The sequence below is a fragment of the Zingiber officinale genome, chromosome 11B (assembly GCF_018446385.1).
Source record: "Zingiber officinale cultivar Zhangliang chromosome 11B, Zo_v1.1, whole genome shotgun sequence".
In the NCBI taxonomy this organism is placed as follows: Eukaryota; Viridiplantae; Streptophyta; class Magnoliopsida; order Zingiberales; family Zingiberaceae; genus Zingiber; species Zingiber officinale.
In genome coordinates, this window is record NC_056007.1 from 39,145,464 (window position 1) to 39,162,993 (window position 17,530).

Below are 17,530 nucleotides of genomic sequence, written 5' to 3' on the forward strand. Positions count from 1 at the left end.
TTTATTTAATGTGTGGTCGGCCACCTTGCTTGGGCTCCAAGCTTGGCCGACCATTGATCTTGGCTCCATCCTTTGGCTTGGCTAGCCCTAGCTTGGGCTCCAAACTTGGCTTGGCCGACCACAAAGAGATGGGTAACAAGCTTGTCTCTAAGTGGATATAAGGCTTTATAAATAAGAGGCTACAATAGGTACCGAGAGGAGGAATTGGTTTTGGTCTCCCGATGAGCTTGAGCTTCCCATGTTTGCCCCGAACACCCAACTCAAGTTCATCAATAATATCTCATTCCACTAATTAAAGATTTATTATTGCACTACCGCACCAATCCCATATTACAATATGGGCTCCTTCTTATAATGAGTGTGTTAGTCTCCCTGTGTCTAAGATATTGAATGCCCACTAATTAAACGAGTTACTAACAACTCACTTAATTAATATCTTAGCTCCAAGAGTAGTACACTCAACTTTATTGTCATGTCGGACTAAGTCCACCTGCAGGGTTTACATGACAATCCTTATGAACTCCTCAAGAGGGCATCATCAACCTAGATTACTAGGACACAGTTTCATTCTATAATCAACAACACACCATATAAATAATATCATTTCTCAACTTATCGGGCCTATTGATTTAACGAACTAAATCGTACCCTTTGATAAATTAAAGAAATAAATATTAAGTATACGTGTTTGTTATTATATCATGATTAAGAGTACACACTTCCATAATAACAGAGGTCTTGTTCTTTTTAACAGCCAGTATAAAAAGAACAACCTCAAATGGTCATGCTCAATACACTCAGAGTGTACTAGTGTAATTTTATATTCAAGATAAACTATTACCAAATTACACTACAACCATTCCAATGGTTTGTCCCATTCAATCTTGGTTGTGAGCAACTATTTATAATTTATAAGGAATTGATAACATGATCTTCTGTATGACACCACACACCATGTTATCTTCAATATAAATTAAATGAACAACTACACTTAGCATATAAATGTAGACATTTGACCAATGTGATTCTTATTTCAAAATAAATGTTTATACAAAAAGCTAGACTTGTAGTATACACTCTAACAAGCTGGGTTTTTCTTGACCGAGCACATGTAAACACATGGGTGCTCACTCGGCCTTCACTCGGCCGGTAACATACTAAAAGCTTCTATAAGGTTAAATACTTTTACGCTCGGTCAGGCTTTGCCTGACAGAACACGTGTAAAAAGTCTTTTATTTGGTAGTTTATCATCCTATTAATCACACATTCACCCAGCTATATACCCCTCTTATCTTTCTCGATCATGACCTCTTCTTCATTTGCCAGGCTGCTCCATCATAGCCCATATCATATATGATTCATGCAATTAAGGATAAATGACATCTTTTGACATCCAAGGTCAGAACCTTGATTACATCTTACAAGAACTATAAGGTTAACTTGTTTTTGTATTAAAACACATAGATACAAGTGATATATTATGATGATAAATTTAGTTTTGTTTGTTATAAATATTATAACTATTAGACACATAGATACAAGTGATATGTTATGATGATTAATTAAGTTTTATTTGTTATAAATATTCGACACAAAGATATAATTGATATGTTATGATGATGAATTACATTTTGTTTGTTGACATATAAATACAATTGATAAGTTAGACATAAATATTAATTTTAATTTATTTTTTTTATGAAGCGGGAAAAGAAGAAGAATGGAAGAAGGAGAAGTGTCTACCGAGGGAGAAGAGGATGATGATTTCTGTTTGTTTCTTTTTATCCTTTTGATATCGTTTAGTATAAGACTTGTTGAACTATGATATCTATATATTTATAAATATGATGATTTGTTGTATGCATATGACTTGTATGGATATGTTTGTCTTGATTTATTTTTGTATTATTTCATTTTGAATATTTGGACTTGTATGAATATGACTTGTTTGGATGAATTATGTAAATAGGATGTGTTGAATTGTTAAATTGTTGAGTAGGATGTGTTGGATTGTTTAATTATTGTGTGTGATGTGTTGGATTGTTTATTGTTGTGTTTATATAAAAACGGGGTTGAATACGATTTGTATACATGATAAAATCCACAAATGGGTAGGTTTTGTGGAAAAAAATTTCGTTTTGTGATGAATTTTACGATGAAACTTTTTGTCACAAACTTATCATTATGTATTGCAATTCTATGATGAAATCCCTTTCCTATTTTCATCGTAGAATACGCATGAAAAGGGTTATTTGTCATAAAATTTGCAACGAAAAAGGGATTTTGCCACATAATCTACAACAAATAACCCTTTTCGTTGAAGATTTGATATTTTTCCACACAAATTTGTAATGACTATGGCAACGAAAAAAAATTTGTCACAAATTTTCCGAATCTTCAATGAACCCTAGATGATCATATATTTATGATAAATCTATATTTGTCACAAATATGTGACGAACTTTTTTTCATCGCAGATATGTGACAAATATCCCTTGTCATTATAAATTTGCAATGAATTTTTCTATGAAAAAAAAATCATCACATAATTGTGACGGATATACATTGTTTCGTCACAAAATTTGATGACGATTTATTTGCGACAAAAAGTTTTTCAATGAAAATTCATTTGTGACAATTTTTTTAAAAATTTCATCAAAAAATTCTTCACAAAATGCTCTTTTTTATTATTGTTGGAATATTATTAATTATTGATATGGAATTAATTAAGTTAATTAATTAATTAATTAACATAAGATAATTAATTATTAATTAATTTGGAATTTATTAAGATAATTGATTAATACATATTAAGTTAAATTACGAGTGATTAATTTTTAATCGATTTAAGTGTAATTAATTTTAAATTATTATTAATTAAGTTAAAATTGGTAAATTAAATTAAATGAGTTAAAATTAATTTCGAATTTTTGAATTAATTCAATAATTAAAGTTGATTAATTAAATTGATTATTTAATTTTAAATTGAATTATTAGCTTTGATTAATAATTAATTTTGAATTAAATTAATTTAGGTTTAGTAATTGATTAATTATTAATTTTTATTTAATTTAGGATTAATTAAAATAATGATTAATTAATTAATTTTGAAAAAATGTTTAATTATTAAATTAGAATTAGACTTAAGTTAAAATTAAATTTATTTTGGATGATTAATTAATTTTGGATTTAATTATTAATTATTATTCGGATTTGGATTTTAGTTTGAATTAATTAGTTAAAGTTAATTTCAGATTAGGTTAATTAGGTTTATGTTAATTGCATATTTAATTAATTAATATAGTTGTTAGATTATTATTTAATTTCAATTAAAGTTGATTATTTAATTTCAATTAAAGTTGATTATTTAAATTCATAAACATGGTTTAAGTTAATTAAAACTATTAGTTATTAATTATTTAATAAATATTACTTCAATTAAAGTTGATTATTTAACTTGGTTTAAATTATTACGCTTGCTAGATTTAAACTCAGCTTTGTGTTTATCAAGAAAAAATTTATAGGCTAAGTTTAAAGGCTATGGTGAATCAAAAGGGCATTATTAAAGGAACCATGTTTGAAGTCTACATAAAATTTTATTAAAGTCTACATAAAATTTTCTAAAAATAGCCAACTCAAATAACTTAATACTAAGTTTTGATCTAACTAGCTCATGTTTGATTAAGGTAGTTTCAGTTAGATCTATCAACACCAGGTAGAACACATATAATGTAACGCCCGCCCTTCCACTGCTTACGAATGACGGGGTTACTTGAAACATACATACATGCATATATGGCAGCGGAAGTAAATAAATAAAAATTAATAATCATGTTATCATAGAAGCATGCTCGTTATCATAAAGCATATATCAAAAACATGTCATGTGAACAATGTAATCATGTATCATATTAACATGTGAACATGCTAGCATTCATAACTTGATTTAACATCTACTATTTGCTACGTGATACATGATATTTTACTTAACTAGAGCATGAAGCATACTAACATGGAACATGAAAACAAAAGGTCATAATGAGTATAAACCATCAAGTATCATCCATCAAAAGCATTAGGTAGAAAAATAGAATCACATGCAAAGCTTTAAAACATATAAGCATAAAGCAGATCTATTCCACCATGTCACTGCCACACACATCTTTGCCCTTCCTACTGCTCCCTTTTAGTTTAACCATTCTTTTCCCTTTTCTGCAGTACAAGGGAAATTTAAACTATAAGCACATAGGCTTAGTAAGATCCTTTCCTACTCACAAAAACATAAATCATGCATTTAAACATAAAGTAGTGACATGTTCATTTAACCAATATCTAGATATAAAATTTGCATGCTAGCATAAAGTAGTGTCATACTCATTTAAGCAAATCATAACATACCATGTGAGAGCATAAACATAAAATAGTAGCATGATCATCCATGCATCATAGACATATTTTCAAAAAAAACATCTTACTAAAGCATAAAGAAAACCATTTAGCATGAAATAAGTATATGCAAGATGTCCTTTTGAAAACATGTATCATCAAATAAGTATATGCAAGATGTCCTTTTGAAAACATGTATCATCAAATAAGTATATGCAAGATGTCCTTTTGAAAACATATATCATATAAGTAGTTAAACAAAATCTCAACATGAGGGCCCGACTTTATACCACATACATGAATTTGCACGCATCCTAAATAGATCCGAGGTAGCTAATCTCGAACCTATTAGGAACTAGACTCGTTTCCTTGACCATCGACCTAGAGGCACTTAGGAGCTCATCCCTTACTAGGCCTGTTTCTTTGACCATCGACCTAGGGGCAACTTAGGAGCATATCCCCGGTACAAGTCATACAAAAGTAAAATAACATATCATGTTTCTTATCATATCATGACATATCATGTTTCTTGTCATATCATGGCATATCATGTTCTTGTCATATCATGAAGAGTGCTCTTAATCCCAATTTAAGGGAAGCATCTCTTAAGCTTTTCATTATACATAAGCCTTGCATAAACATAACATGATGACATAAAGTGCACATAACATATAGCATATCATAAAGAAAACATAACAGGATGACATAAGTGCACATAACATATAGCATATCATAGAGAAAGCATAACATGATGGCATAAGTGCACATAACATATAGCATATCATAGAGAAAGCATATCATAGAGAAAGCATAACATGATAGCATAAGTGCACATAACATATAGCATATCATAGAGAAAGCATAACATGATGGCATAAGTGCACATAACATATAGCATATGATAGAGAAAGCATAACAAGATGGCATAAGTGCACATAACATATAACATGGTGACATAAAATCCATATCACATCATAAAGAGTCATTATCATGCATGGTTGGAGTTTTGAACTTCCTACAAACCCTAAATCATAACTTGGCCGAAACATATAAGCATGAGTCATAGATTTTTAAGCAACATAAAAAAACATGGGATCAATAACCTAAGTTCTCACAATACTTAACATAGCATGTGAGACCTTTAACAACGCTAGGTAGCTCCTTAACCTCATTTTTCTTGTCTTGGCCGAAACTTGTGAGCATGAATCTTAGGTTTTCAAGCAACATAAAAACATGGGATCAATAAACAAAGTTCTCATAATACTTAACATAACATGTGAGACCTTTAACAACCCTAGGTAGCTCCTTAACCTCATTTTTCTTGTCTTGGCCGAAACATGTAAGCATGATTCTAGTTTTCTTTCAACAACTTAAAGCATGAAACTTTTACACCATACATAGTATAGCAAGTGAGACTCTTAGTAGACATAAATGAGGTTCTAACCCTAATATTCAAATCTTGGCCGAAACCTCTAGAAGCATGATTCTATATTTTTAATGCAACATAAGGCATGGAACTTAAACTAACAATATATAGAAGATCATACATCATGAGGAAGCATAAGCAAACATAATTTAGGTCTAAAAACTTTCTCTAAACCTTTTCATTTCTTTTGGCCGAAACCACCTTTAACAACCCTAGGTAGCTCCTTCACCTCAATTTTCTTGTCTTGGCCGAAACATGTAAGCATGATTCTAGTTTTCTTTCAACAACTTAAAGCATGAAACTTTTACACCATACATAGTATAGCAAGTGAGACTCTTAGTAGGCATAAATGAGGTTCTAACCCTAATGTTCAAATCTTGGCCGAAACCTCTAGAAGCATGATTCTAAATTTTAATGCAACATAAGGCATGGAACTTAAACTAACAATATATAGAAGATCATACATCATGAGGAAGCATAAGCAAACATAATTTAGGTCTAAAAACTATCTTTAAACCTTTTCATTTCTTTTGGCCGAAACCTAAAGGTAAGACTCTAGGTTTTTAATGCAACATAAGGCATGGAAACTTAAACTAACATTATATAGAAAGTCATACATCATAAGGAAGCATAAGCAAGCATAGTATAGGTCTAACAACTTCCTCTAAGGCCTTTATTTCTTCTTGGCCGAAACCCTAAAAGCATAGTTCCAAGTTTTTTTTTTTTTTTTTTTTTTTTTACAACATGAAGCATGAAAGCTCTTAGTAACCATAGATAACCTCTTAACTTTATCTTGGCTGAAACTTTACAAGGTAAGACCCTAGGTTTTTCAAACAACCTTTAAGCATAAAGCATACGAAAGCTACTTGTACTGCAGGTGAGGGAATACTTACTTCCTTTCGCTAAGGAAAAGCACCCTTGCTTGAGAAGTTTTCCTAGGAAGAAGACCACTTAGCTTGGTTTCGGCAATGAAGAAGATGGGCTTGGGATTTCGGTGGGAGAAGGAAGGAGGAGGAAGAAAGAAGAAAAAATGAAATTTTCCTTTCCTTTCTCTTATTTATGCTAAATGAAGGAAGAAGGCAAAACCATCTTCTCATTGGGAAGGAAGAAGGAAACTCAAACTTTTCCTTCTAAGTGAAGGGGGCCTTCTCTTCCTAACAGCACACCCCTGCTGGGGCTACTGGTTATCACATACAACCACCTACCAAGAGGTTCAAGGTTCAAACTTTGGTCATGCCTCTTTTTTGGTTCTTTTTGCTATTTTTTTTTTTTTGAAAAGTCTACATAAAGCCCATTTTAATCATGTAATAATTTATATAAAATTGCTAGGGATCCTATGGGTGTTACAATCCCCCATACCTCTTAAAAGTTCATCCTCGAACTTAGAATAACTCCGAATACTTTTGTTTCCTATCGTAACTCATAACTTACCTTACTAGGGTTGGGATATTGCCGATAGCCACCTCAAGGTGATATGGCATGGGACTTCCTGCTGAGTGCGTCGACCACTTTGTTTGCTTTTTCCGGATGATAAAATATCTCACAATCATAGTCCTTGACTAGCTCGAGCCATCTGCGTTGTCTCATATTTAGGTCCTTCTGTGTGAAGAAATATTTCAGACTCTGGTGATCTATATAAATCCTACACTGAGCTCCATATAGATAATGCCTCCATATTTTGAGAGCAAAGACCATGGCTGCTAGCTCTAGATCATGAGTGGGATAATTTCTTTCATGTTCCTTGAGTTGCTTAGAGGCATAGGCAATGACCTTGTCATTCTGCATGAGTACAGCTCCGAGTCCTAATCTGGAAGCATCACTGTACATATCGAAACTTTCGCTACTTTCCGGAAGAGTGAGGATTGGAGCACTGGTCAGTCTCCTTTTCAATTATGTGAAACTCTTCTCGCAATCATCTATCCATTCATACTTCTTGTTCTTCCTGGTGAGAGCGGTCATAGGGGCTGCAATCCTAGAGAAACCTTCTACAAACTTTCTATAATAGTCTGCTAGCCTGAGAAAGCTTCTGATTTCGCTGGCATTCTTTGGTCTATTCCAGTTGCTTACGACTTCAATCTTGATTGGGTCTACCATTACTCCGTCCTTGGAGATAACATGACCCAAAAAGGATACTTGATCTAGCCAAAACTCGCATTTGGAGAATTTCGCATATAGCTGCTTCTCCCGAAGAATCTGCAATACTATGTCCAGGTGTTCGACATGCTCTTCTTGGGTTCTCGAATAGATGAGGATATCGTCAATGAAAATGATCACAAATTTGTCGAGAAATGCCAAGAATAACCGATTCATCAGGTCCATAAACATAGCAGGAGCATTCGTCACTCCGAAGGGCATAACTACGAACTCATAGTGTCCGTATCTTGTTCGGAAAGTCGTCTTCGGTATATCATCCTGTTTCACTTTTACTTGATGATAGTCAGACCTCAGGTCAATCTTAGAGAAGACGGTGGCACCTTTTAACTGGTCGAACAGGTCGTCAATCCGTGGTAGAGGGTACCGGTTCTTGATCGTCACTTTATTTAGCGCTCGGTAGTCTATGCACATTCGCATAGACCCATCTTTCTTCTTCATAAATAGTACTGGAGCTCCCCATGGAGAGTGACTAGGGCGGATGAGTCCCTTGTCGAGTAACTCCCGTAGCTGTTCCTGGAGTTCCTTTAATTCAGCCGGCGCCATACGGTAAGGTGCCTTAGAGATCGGTTTAGTACCAGGAATTAATTCGATCTCAAATTCAACTTCTCTATCGGGGGATAACCCTGGTAGTTCATCGGGGAATACCTCTGGGTAGTTGCACACAACTCTGACATCTTCCCGCTTCTGGTCCTCTGCTTGACTGGTATCGACTACATGTGCTAGAAATCTAGTGCATCCACGGTCTAACATCTTTTGTGTCCTTAAAGCTGATAAGAATTTATTAGTTTCTTTCCTTGGCTCTCCACTGAATTCAAACATCGGTTCTGCTTTCGGCTGGAAAATCACTTTTCTTTTACAATACTCTATGGAAGCACCGTATTTGCTCAGGAAATTCATGCCCAATATAACGTCATAATCCTGCATGTCGAGCACTATGAGATCACAATAGAGCTCTCTGTTTGCGATTCTGATAGGTGGGGCTCGCAGCACATGAGTAGATGGTATCACTTCTCCCGAGGGCAAGGTCGTTAAGAACTTGCAATCTAAAGCTTGCGGTGGCATGTCTATCTTCCTTGTGAAAGGTGTAGAGACGAACGAGTGTGTTGCCCCAGTATCAAATAATACAGTAGCATGCTGACTGAAAATAAATATCTGACCTGTGACAACTGTAGAAGCATTCACCACGTCTTCCTTGGTGAGGGAGAAAATCCTAGCATTCGTTGTAACTGGCGGGGCTTCCAATCTCCCTTGGCTTATTGAAGTCCCTTGGATAGTAGTCTGCATCTGGCGTAGCTGTGGGGGAGCACCCCTGTTCTGGACATACTGCTGAGGAGGTGTCTAAACCTGGGTAGGGCAATCTCTGGCTCTATGCCCTTCCAATCCACAAGTGTAGCACCTATTTGTGCCCATACGGCATACTCCAGGATGCTTCTTTCCATATATGGTACACTGAGGGTACATAGGTTGCTTGTTCGCTGGACCACCCTTAGTGTCGTTCCATTGCTTCCTCTTGCCACTGTGGTTTCCTTTCCAGCTGGCTCTGGTGCTTTGAGATTTCTGTCCTCCCGACTGGGCTTGACTCTTGCCGTTGTTCAGTGCCTTCAAGTAGTGTTCGGTGATTAGGGCACTGCTGATTAGCGCTTCTGCGGCCTGCGGTCTATTAACTCCGCCGACCATATTCAGAGCTATCTCGGGTCTGAGCATCTTCAGGAATAGGCTGACCCTTTCTCTTTCTGTACTGACCAGCTCTGGGTATAGGCGCGCTAGTCGGTTGAATCTCTTCACAGCTTCATTAACTGATAGGTCACCTTGCCGAAATTCGGTGAACTCGTCGTAGTGCTTGTTTGTCACACGCATGTGGAAGAATTCTTCGAAAAATTCAGTTTCGAAGTCCGTCCATCTCATTTGATTCACTTGTCTCTTTGCTTTAACTCTGTCCCACCACATTCTGGCATCTCCCGTAAGGCAGAACGATGCACACTTGACTTTCTCATGTTCAGGCCAGTCCAATAGCTTTACTATACTCTCTACAGTCTTGAACCAGGCTTGAGCGTCCCATGGTTCACAAGTACCAGAGAAGGCTTCCGGCTTCAGCCTTTGCCGCTAATCAGGTACGCCTCCTGTCGAACCACTGGGGAAGGGCCCACGGGTGGTACTGGTGCCGGTGGTACTGGTACAACCGTAGGTACGACTGGCATCGCATTCTAATTCACTGGTGGGGTAGTAGGGTTCCCCTGCTGATTCATCAGAGCATTAATCACCTACTGCTGTTCTGTAACCTGACGCTGGAGCTCGGTAACTACATGCATCAGATCAGGTGGGGGTATTGTCTCATCAGCTTTGGTATTGTGTATTCTAGCCATTCTTATCTTTATCAACGTCAATAAGGCTAGCATAAGATTACCATTCTAACATATATTCATGCATACTTAGACTAAAGCATTCCTTATCATAATTAAAAGAATAGAGTAGGCATGCATACTTAGATTAAAGCATTCCTTATCATACATAAAAGAAATAGAGTAGGCATAAAAATTCTTACTTGGAGCAGCAGGATAAAGCTTGATGTGTGTATAGTGGAAAGGCAGACCTGCTCTGATACCAAACTGTAACGCCCGCCCTTCCACTGCTTACAAAGGGCGGGGTTACTTGAAACATACATACATGCATATATGGGAGCGGAAGTAAATAAATGAAAACTAATAATTAAGTTATTATAGAAGCATGTCCGTTATCATAAAGCATATATCAAAAACATGTCATGTGAACAATGTAATCATGTATCATATTATCATGTGAACATGCTAGCATTCATAACTTGATTTAACATCTACTACTTGCTACTTGATACATGATATTTTACTTAACTAGAGCATGAAGCATACTAACATGGAACATGAAAACAAAAGTTCATAATGAGTATAAACCATCAAGTATCATCCATCAAAAGCATTAGGTAGCAAAATAGGATCACATGCAAAGCTTGAAAACATATAAGCATAAAGCAGATCTATTCCACCATGTCACTGCCACACACATCTTTGCCCTTCCTACTACTCCCTTTTAGTTTAACCATTCTTTTCCCTTTTCTGCAGTACAAGGAAAATTTAAACTATAAGCACATAGGCTTAGTAAGATCCTTTTCTACTCACAAAAACATAAATCATGCATTTAAACATAAAGTAGTGACATGTTCATTTAACCAACATCTAGATATAAAATTTGCATGCTAGCATAAAGTAGTGTCATACTCATTTAAGCAAATCATAACATAGCATGTGAAAGCATAAACATAAAGTAGTAGCATGATCATCTAGGCATCATAGACATATTTTCAAAAAAAACATCTTACTAAAGCATAAAGAAAACCATTTAGCATAAAATAAGTATATGCAAGATGTCCTTTTGAAAACATGTATCATGAAATGAGTATATGCAAGATGTCCTTTTGAAAACATATATCATATAAGTACTTAAACATAATCTCAACATGAAGGCCCAGCTTTGTACCACATACATGAATTTACGCGCATCCTAAATAGATCCGAGGTAGCTAATCTCGAACCTTTTAAGAACTAGGCCCGTTTCCTTGACCATCAACCTAGGGGCACTTAGGAGCTCATCCCTTACTAGGCCCGTTTCTTTGACCATCAACCTAGGGGCAACTTAGGAGTCCATCCCCGGTACAAGCCATAAAAAAGTAAAATAGCATATCATGTTTCTTATCATATCATGGCATATCATGTTTCTTGTCATATCATAGCATATCATGTTCTTGTCATATCATGAAGAGTGCTCTTAATCCCAACTTAAGGGAAGCATCTCTTAGGCTTTTCATCATATATAAGCCTTGCATAAGCATAACATGATGACATAAAGTGCACATAACATATAGCATATCATAGAGAAAGCATAACATGATGGCATAAGTGCACATAACATATAGCATATCATAGAGAAAGCATATCATAGAGAAAGCATAACATGATGGCATAAATGCACATAACATATAGCATATCATAGAGAAAGCATAACAGATGGCATAAGTGCACATAACATATAGCATATCATAGAGAAAGCATAACACGATGGCATAAGTGCACATAACATATAACATGGTGACATAAAATCCATATCACATCATAAAGAGTCATTATCATGCATGGTTGGGGTTTTGAACTTCCTACAAACCCTAAATCATAACTTGGTTGAAACATATAAGCATGAGTCATAGATTTTCAAGCAACATAAAAAAACATGGGATCAATAACCTAAGTTCTCACAATACTTAACATAACATGTGAGACCTTTAACAACCCTAGGTAGCTCCTTAACCTCATTTTTCTTGTCTTGGCCGAAACTTGTGAGCATGAATCTTAGGTTTTCAAGCAACATAAAAACATGGGATCAATAACCTAAGTTCTCATAATACTTAACATAACATGTGAGACCTTTAACAACCCTAGGTAGCTCCTTAACCTCATTTTTCTCGTCTTGGCCGAAACATGTAAGCATGATTCTAGTTTTCTTTCAACAACTTAAAGCATGAAACTTTTACACCATACATAGTATAGCAAGTGAGACTCTTAGTAGGCATAAATGAGGTTCTAACCCTAATGTTCAAATCTTGGCCGAAACCTCTAGAAGCATGATTCTAAATTTTAATGCAACATAAGGCATGGACTTAAACTAACAATATATAGAAGATCATACATCATGAGGAAGCATAAGCAAACATAATTTAGGTCTAAAAACTATCTTTAAACCTTTTCATTTCTTTTGGCCGAAACCTAAAGGTAAGACTCTAGGTTTTTAATGCAACATAAGGCATGGAAACTTAAACTAACATTATATAGAAAGTCATACATCATGAGGAAGCATAAGCAAGCATAGTATAGGTCTAACAACTTCCTCTAAGGCCTTTATTTCTTCTTGGCCGAAACCCTAAAAGCATAGTTCCATGTTTTTCTTTTTTCTTTTTTTTTTTTACAACATGAAACATGAAAGCTCTTAGTAACCATAGATAACCTCTTAACTTTATCTTGGCCGAAACTTTACAAGGTAAGACCCTAGGTTTTTCAAGCAACCTTTAAGCATAAAGCATATGAAAGCTACTTGTACTGCAGGTGAGGGAATACTTACTTCCTTTCGCTAAGGAAAAGTACCCTTGCTTGAGAAGTTTTCCTAGGAAGAAGACCCCTTAGCTTGGTTTCGGCAATGAAGAAGATGGGCTTGGAATTTCGGTGGGAGAAGGAAGGAGGAGGAAGAAATAAGAAAAAATGAAGTTTTCCTTTCCTTTCTCTTATTTATGCTAAATGAAGGAAGAAGACAAAATCATCTTCTCATTGGGAAGGAAGAAGGAAACTCAAACTTTTCCTTCTAAGTAAAGGGGGCCTTCACTTTCACCACCCTTAACTACAATCTCCCTTCTTTTCCTAATAGCACACCCTACTGAGGCTACTGGTTATCACATACAACCACCTACCAAGAGGTTCAAGGTTTAAACCTTGGTCATGCCTCTTTTTTGGTTCTTTTTGCTCTTTATTTTTTTTTTTGAAAAGTCTACATAAAGCCCATTTTAATCATGAAATAATTTATATAAAATTTCTAGGGATCCTATGGGTGTTACATATAATTCAGTTTAGACATGCATTTGACAAAACTTTCTTATCCTGCTATCATTCCAATACATGCTGACATTGTGTTGTAAAGGTTGGTTAACCCTTTTCATTTATAACCGTTCAAATTTATTAGGAACTAACATGCATATTTAAAGTAGTAAATCAAACAATCATGCATTTGATTTAACAAGAGAAAATTATTTTTCTATTGACTCCACCTAAATTATGACCTTAATATGGTCTATCTAGATAATGAATCTAATCCTTGGGAATCTAATATTAGTTTGGTCCATTTTGGTTAAATAAACATGCTTTGGGATCCATGTTTGGACTTAGTTTCAAATATTTTGATTAGTCAAAGACAAGTAAGATTTATTTTTTGTGTTAGCTTTGTATCCGAGTCCATATTTATTGTACATAGCTTGTTGGGACCCAAGCATAAATTGGAGCAATACTTGGAGCATAAGTTGAACCTTTCCAATGTTTGTTTGAGTCCCTCAATTTTACCTTTCAAGATGAAATTTTCTTCTTCAAGCTTTGCAACTTGAGTTGAGTTTCCATCATAAACATAGTTAATTGAGGAGTTCAAGTTGACTTGTTCTTTAGGGTTTTTGACTTCCTTAAGGAACAAGTCAATATGATCATCAAATTTAACTATTTTTTAGTTAAACATGCAATTATTTTAAGCATTTTATTTTCTAAGGGAGAAGTTACCTCATCTTGTCCTTCTAAACTGGATATAGATCTGTGGCTCGATTCGGACTCAAACTTGGATTCGAGTTTGACTATTTGTTCTTTTGTCATTAGTGTCATGAAGCTTCTTTGCTTTGATTCCTCCGTGTCCAATTCTTTGGAGGATGATTCGATGCACTGCATTTTATTGTTAGATAAATTATTTAACTTAAGGTTTCTTTTTGTTACCTTTGAAATGTAGGTTTCCTCATGAATTTCTACCAAATTGTCCCATAATCCTTGGAGCTTTCGAAGTATTCAACCCGGAGGAGTTCTTCATTTGTCAATCCATACTAGAGAGTGTATGTGGCCCGAGAATCAACTTGAACCTTTCTTTTAATGTCAGAGATCCACCTTTCCATTTCTAGAGGTTCTCCGAATTTGTCGACTAGTAGTGTAAAACATTTCTCAATGATAATCCACAAGTTGATTTCCATTTTCAGAAATTGCTCGATCCATTCCTTCCAAAGGTTGAAATTTGTGTCATTGAAGAGAGGTGGACGAGATGTACTCAAACCTTTCTTGTTGAAACATTTTCGATTCTTGCAAAACAATATAACTAAAAGCTATTTCCAAGATTTTGTCTTGGGATTAATAGTATGAGCTAAAGAAATATGAAAAAAAATACTATTGAAAAAAATGAGAAGAAAATCATTTTAAAAGAAAAAGAAAGATTTTAAAACACTCAAAAAATTGTTAAGCTATTTCAGAGCAATCTTACTCTGACCAATTGTAAGATTGTAGGTGACGAGAGAGGAGGGGTGAATTTCAATCATTTAAAACCTTTTCTTTTTCATCTTTGTAAAATAGAATTAGCAATGGAATAAAAATAAAAGCAATAGACATGGAGACATGATTGGTTTCACTCGGTTCATGGTCCAGTGACTACTACTTTAAGGCTCGTAATCCTTGATCACTTCTGATGGGCGAACTAATATAGTTCTTCTCTCCAAAAAAGCTTTGGAGAAGAAGAAGTTTTGTACAAGTATAAGATGAATAGTTACAATAATAAGCAAGTACAATAACGAATATATTGACAACAGAGAATTAATATTTGGCGTAGGTTATCGGATAGTTTCTCGGTGTAGGAGTAGCTGAACTTGCATGCGCAGTAACAACAAAGACAAGATGAACTAAACATCCTCGAGGGCTTCTTTTATAGGCATCGTTCAGTCAACTGAAAAGTCATTTTATCGATAGAACCTATTCATCAACTAAACATCCTATCCATTGACTGATCTCCACACCCTTCCTTGTTTTCCTTGATCCGATCTGTTTGATCCCATCAACCATGCTATTCAATTGATTGATAAACTTTGTCCATCGATAGAACCCCGAGACTTTCCTTCTTTGCATGATTCAATCTGATCACCTATCCTTTTATTTTTTTTATCGATTTACTGATCCTCCTTATCCATCGATGGAACAAGGTGTATACCATATTCACTAAGCTTTGATCTAATCTTTACTATGCTGGCTGGATCGGTCAACTAATCCTACATATTCGTCAAATAAAAACACTATATACCATATTTTCTAGACTTCGATCTGATTAGTGACAGGGTGGTCAGATCAATTGGCTGATACCAACTATCAATCGACTAGACCTCTGATTAATTATGGAACTTTGTTTATCTACAAAACAAAGTTGGCATAGATAAAATATAATAATAAAAGTCCTGCAACATAGAGTTAGATAGATAACAAAGATGAATGAGTATGACAGTTAGGACTATCATGATCTCAACTTAGAAACCTCTATTAGTTTCTTTAGTTAGATCAATGCCTAAGGTTTATCCCAACTGGGGCACGACCTCACAACTCTACTCTAGGAGCTTACCTCAACTTACTCTCAAACATCTAGTCCTCTAGATTTGTTTGGACTTTTTTTTATCCTGCTTAGTGTTTGATCAACTTTATTGACTAAGTCTTTTATGCAACACTGAGTTATCACAATATATGTAAAAAAGTAAAGTAAAACAGTCTTATCAATATTCAAAATTTGTCAGATCGATCACACATACTTGGAGTCCACTCCTCCAAGACTTCTCATTACCTAGGGTTACCTTCACCTAGGATTTTACATTGCCTAGCTTCATTCACTAGGACTTTCAACTGTCTACCTTCACTCACTAGGACTTTCCACTGCCTAGCTTTACATATCAGGACTTTCACCACCTAGCTTCACTCACTAGGGTCTAACTTGACTCACAAAAACTTTTACTACCTAGCTGTTGGTTGCTACTCAGAATACCATCCTAGTTCCCCTGTACAAAAATTTATACAAGCATAGAACTATCCTAGCTACCCATATGATCTACTAAAGTTAAATTTGGATTGCAAATAATGCTTAACATTATTAATCCAAATTTCCCTTTAGAAGTTAAACTTGGATTGGGAACGAAACTTAACATTCTTACTCCAAGTTTAACCGATGTAATCTTCCTAAGTTAAACCATATTACAGAAGTTATCAAATATCTATTTCTAAGATTGGCTTCCAGGTTAAACATGGCGAGGCACTAGGACTTCTTGGGTATGGGATCATCCACCACTTCCTAAACAAAGCCTCACAAAGAAATCAGATATTTAACTTCTTACAGTAAACTAGGTTTAACTATAGAGACCTCAATAGAAATGCATTATCGAAACATGAAATCTAAAAATAAAATTGATAACAAAAATGATAACTAAAATTGATAACCTCTTGTGTTTGGTTTTCAATATCTATACAAAAGATGAACTAGTCATGATGTGGAAACTAATAACTAGTTATACCTTTTGTAGCTTATAGACCTCTTGATCTTCTATTGTATTCCTCTCCTTCTCTTGGACGTCGTGTGGGCTACGATCTTCCAAGATGAAATCCACTCAATCTTCTTCCAAGGCTTCCAAGATCCGGCCACCAACTAACCTCCAAGGGATGCTAGACAATAGAGCTTCATTCTCTTCTTCTTCTCCTTCAAGCAACCGGCCACCAAGAGATCTCCACACCAAGATGCCGCTGGCCACCAAGAGGGAAAACAAAAGGAGAGAAGAGAAAGAACAAGGGTCGGCCACCAAGGAATAATAGAGAGGAATAGAAGATGTGTTATGAGGTGAGGCACTCCCTCCTTCTCTTTTATATTCCTTGGTCTTGTCAAAAAAGGAAAGTTTTATAACAAAAAATAAAACTTCCTTTTCTCCCATGACATGGCCAGCCACAAGCTTAT